This window comes from Seriola dumerili, unplaced genomic scaffold, assembly GCF_002260705.1.
Source record: "Seriola dumerili isolate Sdu_G_001 unplaced genomic scaffold, Sdu_1.0 BDQW01000306.1, whole genome shotgun sequence".
In the NCBI taxonomy this organism is placed as follows: Eukaryota; Metazoa; Chordata; class Actinopteri; order Carangiformes; family Carangidae; genus Seriola; species Seriola dumerili.
In genome coordinates, this window is record NW_019174561.1 from 1,180,956 (window position 1) to 1,188,193 (window position 7,238).

A 7,238-nucleotide genomic window follows, 5' to 3' on the forward strand; every position below is an offset into this window, starting at 1 on the left:
GCGGTTTGTTTTGTTGTGTGATTTGATTATTCGATCATGTGTTATGGAATATTGTTCAACATAAAATGGGTTTGACAATGACTCAGCACAACCACAGAGGTCGATCCAGTCAGGGTGAAGAGTCGGCCATGTTTCCCGTCTCATCTTTTATTTATTGATCATCTGTAGATCAGAGAAAAACAAACACAACCTCACATACTGGGAACACTGGAATCAGCAGAGCTCGTCCTCCTCTGAGTATGAAGTTAACAAACTGATCCAGTTGTTTGCAGATCCATGGTAACAGTGTAAACAGGAAGTGCTAGGAGCTAATGTAGCATGACCCGTCGTGGTGCAGATGTTGCAAACTTTTTGACCCTATGGCAACTTAATTTCTGTTTGTATGAAAACCAAAACATGATGAGAGCAGCAGCTGTCACCAGATCTGATTCATCATCACAGAGGGAAATAACAAGAGATAAGCAGTGAAAAACATCGCAATGACAATCGGTCTGATTATGCAATAAATCAAGGAGCAAGAGAATAAAGCAAAAAAAAAAGGTCATGTAAAGTCCAAAAGGAATTATCAGCCAATAGGATCATGTCAAATAAATGAACTGTAATTCCCTCAGGTTGTAATGTCGGAGAACACACTGCTACTGCAAGTCCTTGTTTTCCTCCACCATCAGCCCACTGTTAAATTTAAAATGTTTAAATTCAGTCATTTATGTGTTTATATTATTTATTCACTGTAGAAACTCTAACATAAAGTGTTATTTTTTTTTGTCTATTTTATATGTTTTCTTGGAAGCACTCCACAATAAGACTCCCCTTATAAAGGATTCATCTATGGGTTACATGTAGTTTATTAATGAGCTTGTTAACACTTTATAAATCACTTATAAGCTGTTAAACGGCAACACTGACCTGTTGCTTGCCAAATAGTGAGCCCACATGTGTCTGTGCTGTTCAGCCTCATATCTCTTAGTTTTCTCAATCATCAGCGTCTGTAGCAGCTGCTTCTTCACATATTTGTATCAGTTATAATTTATATATATTATAATTCATGCTGTCAGATGTTCTGCACAGTGGATATTAAAATGGAGATGCTTTTTGCTGGTTGGTCTCTTCTTTAGGACTTTAGCATTGCAGGTAGTTACAAACATTTATAACTGATAAAAGGAAGTCTTATTGTGAAGGGTAAAACACATCTTCATTTATTAATCTGTTACAATAAGGCTCCGTTTATCAGCTATAAACGGCAGTAACTCATTAGTAAGATTAATTAGTAAACATTAACTTGATCTTGCCAAATAGTGAGCCTGCATCAATGTATGAAAACTGTGTTCTAACTTGTTTATTATTGTTTATGATTTATAAACTGTTAACCAAATGAATAACCTCATTATAAACCATTTATAAATCCTTTATAAGCGTCGTCTTACTGTGAAGTGGTGCCGTTTTATTTGTATGTATTTAACTTATTGCTGCTTGTTGTTCCTTGTATTGACCCACGAATGTTGATGTGTTGCGTCTGACATGGAACCGCTTCACCTGTGAGCGTACGTTGTGTGGACTGGCTGAGCTGCAGAGGGACTGGGATAGATAAAGATGTCTGAATGAACTCTTCTAAATAAACCATTTACTTTAAGTTCAGTCAGAAGGAAACAGCCAGGAGACTTTATTATAGTTCATCAGAGTTGACAGGTTTGCTCTCGGTCATGTAGTTAGCGTTCAGTCAGTGTGTATGGGAGCGTGCCCGCCCCAGTGGACGGTCGCCAATGGCACGACCAGTAAATCCCACTGTAACTGTGAAGTCGTCCAGCTCAGCTCTCGTCCCACTGTCCCATTAATAGAGGCTGAATCACGGCTCGCAGTGTTGCCTCCAGCTATAGATAGATGAGGAGGCAGCTGCACACAAGAGCTCTTACTGTACTGTGTGTGTGTGTGTGTGTGTGTGTGTGTGTGTGTGTGTGTGTGTGTGTGTGGTTGTACAGTAGGGCAGATAAAGTTGCACATAAAGTGTCATAAATATTTTATATTTTAGTCGCCATGTCAAAAAGATGCGTTTTAATATAAATGGATAAAATAATGTTTATTACAGATTTGTAATTTCAGATAATTAAGTCGTTGCCAAGGAATAAAAAAAAAAAAACATTTGTTTGTCATTTGTCACGATGCTTCATCAGTGTGACCAGGAAGCACGAGGAAATCAAACTGCAGGGAATGACAACTCATCATGCAGCGACTGTCTGTCAACATTAGACAATCTCTGTTGCCATGGTTACAAAATAAACAGCTGGTTTCACACGGGAATCAAACACCGCTCTCCTGTGTCACAAAACATGGCAGAAGGTACAATTCAATTCAATAAAACTTTATCTATACAGCGCAGAATCCCAACAGAAGTAATCTCAGGGCACAAAGAGCAGGTGGAGACCGAAGTTATTAAAGTAGTAGGACAGGTAATAAGACTAATAATAATAATAACTATAATAATGAGACTTAGAATAATAACTGTATCAGCAGGTAGCAGATCCAGACCCTGGAAATCAGTGTAACATCACAGTGTTGTTCAGCCAGTCCACAGGTTCAGTGTTGTAGTGTTGTAGTGTTGTAGTGTTGTAGTGGTTGTTGTGTTGCGGTGTTGCGGTGAGGTGTGAGGAGACTCTGTCTGTCACGTAGCTGCTTTTCTGGTTTGTTGATTCTGAAAACAACACCTACAGGAAACTCTCTCTCTGCCACAGAATCTTTCCAGGAAACACATTCCCTGCAAACACTCAGGAGAAGCTCCGTTAAAGAACACGTCCGTTTTAATGAGCTTCTTCAGAGTTCAGAGGCTCTTTAGAGACACAAAAGGTTGATGGACATTCATGCACGAAGAGGAGGGAAAAACTAAAACCAAGTCTGTCCAGATGTCCATGATCAGGTGATTTAATTACATCGTCCACAGTCATTTTAATTTTCATCAGAGAACTGGAGTTAAATATGTCTCGTCTCATTGAACAAGAGTCGACTCTTCAAGTCCAAAGATCAGAGTTTTCAGAGGAGACAGCTGCTAAAATCATGTTAGAGAAAAGGAGAAATTTGCTGTGTCTTAAACTTCCAACAAGCAGAAACTGAACAATCACAATCCACATGTCTCCACATCTGATCTCCATCCACAGCAAAACCTACAACCTCTGAACTTTAACAGGTGGACGTTGTAGTGCTGGAATTAAAATTACATTCTCTTTGAATCAATCAATCAATATTGATTCATGAGCTCCTGAGATCAATCTTTCAATATGTCACTCGTGGACGTGTGAAGCTGAAACCCCGTCAGTCTCGCCTAAACAGCCTGCTCGCACAACGAGATCAGACCATGTGACAGACAAAAACATGGCCGACGCGGCTCCACTGACATCACCGGCCCACACTGTTGCATTGTGGCGCACAGCTGTATGTCAGTAAATCACATCACTTATTTTTGTTGTTAAATAAAAAGTTAAATGTAAATAAAGATGGACGTCGCCTCTGTGACATCACCCAGATTTCTGAAGCTCAGAGTGAGCTGCTCCACCGTCACCATCTTGGCAGTTCCTGACTCCGCCCCAAACTCCCAGCTACTCCATAAATGGTCGAAGAGGAGGGGCGTGTGTGGAGCTGAGACTTTTGTGAAAGTTTACGCTCACCCACCTGTCACTCAAAGAGTCCACGCCCTCAGTCCTCCATAACTGTAGTCCTTAATAAAATGTAAACAGGTGAGTTATATAAACAGGTGAGTTATATAAACAGGTGTCATGAAGGAGGAAATTATCTCTAGAGACCAAAACAGTTTCTGTACCAGGCTGTAAACATGTTTATTTCTGCTGTAAAGTTGGACATTTTAACATGGGAGTCTATGGGGACTGACTCACTGTTGGAGCCAGACTCTAGTGGTCGTTAGAGGAACTGCAGCTTCTGGTTTGGAGGTTGATGCTTGGCGCGTACACGTCAGGATGGATCAGCTCCATTTGCTTGACATCGTTTCTCGTGGGAATGGTTATTGGGATGACCCCGACCTACAGATCAGCTGTAGCAGCTGAAGACAGATCAGCTCGCTGTATGTCGTCACCCATTAACACACAACTATAAATTGGGGTGTTAGCATTTTAGGTTCTCACAGCTGTTTACCTTCAGTTTTCATCACCAAAATACATTGTGGATATTTGTAAAGTCACTTTTACTAACATTTAAAAACGTGCATCATTTGCTCCTGTGTTAAAATGGACTTGTGTGGAAACGTTGCTGTTGTTCTTGGTGTTTCTGCAGCTGTTTTGATCTGGACAATAAAGCAGCTTCCATGCACAACAAGTCGTTTGTATCATCCTTTTGTGCATGAAACACAAAGAGGAGCTGCTGCTGCTGCTGTGGTCTCTTTGGTTTTACAAACAGGCATGAAATGGAAAATAAAGAGACTTAAAAAAGAACATGTTTCATGTTTGGAACAGCAAAAATGAAACCTGCTCCCTTATTATGTAACAGCCATTTCTAGGAAACAGCAAGTAAAAGAGAGAGCAGGGCAAGGACAGAGGAGAGAGGAACTGGAGGTTAGGGAAGTTAGTTAAGGAGGGAAGGAGATAGGGAGCCAGATGAGGAGGGAGGAGACAGGAAGGAAAGGAAAGAAGGGAGGGAAATACTTGTTATCTTGATGGGTCGGGTGCGGTTGGACGTAGGTGGTGAAAGACAGGAGTGTGTTTTATTGTGATGGGGAGGTAGAGCTGGGGGAGGGGCTCTAACCACTGAGACGAGCGGTCGTGACGAGACTTGTATGAAGAAAACAAAGTGATGTTTTCACACTTGTGTCGAGGTCACGGAACAGTTCTGTTATTCAGGAAAGACGAAGGACGAGGGCGAAGTGGAAAAAGACAGAGACCAAAAAAAATAAAAAAATCACCTTAACTGAGTTTGAAGACCTGGTTTTATTAAAGTGACGGTGTCAGTGTTTGGTTAGTTCAGCCTTATTTATTCTACATGTCTCAGTGAACCTGAAGAGAGATTAGTTCGATCGCACACAGTCGTCATTGCACACGCAAACAAATACCTGCAAGTTGATCATTAGTTGCAGCAACGAGAGCAAACAGGAAACCTCCACGACCCCGAGTCAGAGCTGCTTGTGCAACGATTCTTAAAGCTGCTGCTTTTGAGTTTTTAGTTTTGGAGAATAGAGTTAGAGACTCGAGTTTTGTCACTAAACACAACGCTGCGTTCACACCTGCGTTTTGTCGAGCATTTTAGCATTCGCCTGCACTGAGCGTGTGCGAGCCGGTGTAAACAGGAAGTAGCTTGTCTCCTCTGCAGTAAAGCCTCTGAAGGAGGAGCAGCAGAGACAGTTGTAGCATTAAAACAGAGAATGTAAGTGAACAGCAGCTGCTAGCAAAGACAACAAGGTCAGTAACTCTGTCATTCATTATCATGTTGTATTCACCACTGGTAGTCCAGGCTGATGACAGCCAATCAGGAGAGACCGTGGGTGTGACCTCATCGTTTACAAAGGTCTCACTTTCTTTCCGTCCACACTACAACACAACAACCGGGGTTTTCAAAATAAAACACAAACCTGGAGTTTTCAAAATAAAACGCAACCCCGGAGTTTTCAAAATAAAACGCAACCCCAGAGTTTTCAGAATAAAACAGGTCCAGGAGAGTTTCTGAAAGTCTCCCTCAAAAACTCTGCTCTGCTCCTCACCTGACTCCCATCATCATCATCATCATCATCATCATCAGCCCTAGTTTCTCGGTCACTCTTCACCAGGTTGTTCAGTCTACCTGAGTGGATCAATCTCCAAATCAATCACAATAAAATCAATTCAACTTCCACCACTCAGTCTGTGTTCTGCCTTTGCGTTCTAAAGAACATTTATTGGTTATAACAGTGGTCACGTTTCTGTTTCTGTGACAGTTTTGTGTAAAATAGAAGCATATTTTTTTATATTCCAATTAAACAGCATCTGCTCTCTGCTCTCTCACCTGTCAACCTGGAGCAAGCAGGTGGTGGGCAGGGCTCCAGGACCGATCCAGGTTTCTCAATCAGGAAGTAAGAGGAGATGAAAACATGTGAACGTAAATCACAATCACAGCAGAGGATTTAACAGAGTTTAAAACAACTTGTAGTTACTGGAACTTGGAGCCGCTGTGTGGGAGAATGAGTCTGTTTCTGTAATGTTCCAATCAGCTAATCATGTATTTAAAAGACTTGTAACCACATTAACGTGACCTTGATTTCCTCTGATCTCCGTCCCGTGAGTTTGATTACAACATGAATTTTAACCTCCAGTGTTAATGTAAATCATATCTGCTGCAATCAGAGATATGTGAGTGATGCATGTTGGTGGGAGGTGTTAAGAGCTGCTGCTGGACGGAGGGAGGAGGGGGGAGGAAAGCTGAACCCCGGCCATAAATCCACCCCCCTCCACTCCCTGCTGCGTGTCACCCTGTGCTGGATGCTTATCATGCTCGAGCTGCAGCTCCAGCGCTGCGTTATTTTCCATCCAGGCGCTCTGAGCAATGCTAGAAAGCTGCTGCCCCTCCTCCCCACCTCCCCCCCACCTCCCCACACCTACTCACTGACTCACAATGTTTTGTATGTGTTCCATTGAAAAATACCCCCCCCCCTAGAGAGACATGCAAATATGAACTGAACATGTTTGGTCACTTCAGTTGGAATTGTTGTTTATCCAGTAAAACCGTCTCTGAGTCTGAGTGTGAGGAAACATGCAAATCAGCTTCAGCTTCAGTCCTGCAGCTCAGAGCTGCAGACACAGGTTCATGTCTCTTATCATCCGCGGTGTAAAACATCTGACAACATGCAGCACACACTGTCCACATACCGTATTTTCCGCACTATAAGGCGCGCTTAAAAGCCTTTCATTTTCTCAAAAAACGACAGTGCGCCCTATAATTCGGAGCGCCTTATATATGGATTAATTCTGGTTGTTATGGCTACCGTAGTCAGGAGCGTCATGTGCTTCACCATAATATTACAGTGTGTGTCAAGAGACACGCTTACGACGCGGACTTCAAACTCAAGGCTATCAGTCACGCAGTAGAACAGACTGTGTGTTTTTTACGTGTTACAACTGAACAAGGTTGGGAGTTATTGTGAACGTGTTTAATAAAGTTTGACTGACTGACTGACTTATCTGACTGTTTTGTTTCACTTAATGTGCCTTATAGTCCGGTGCGCTTTATATATGAAAAAAGTTCGAAAATAGACCATTCATTGACAGTGCGCCTTA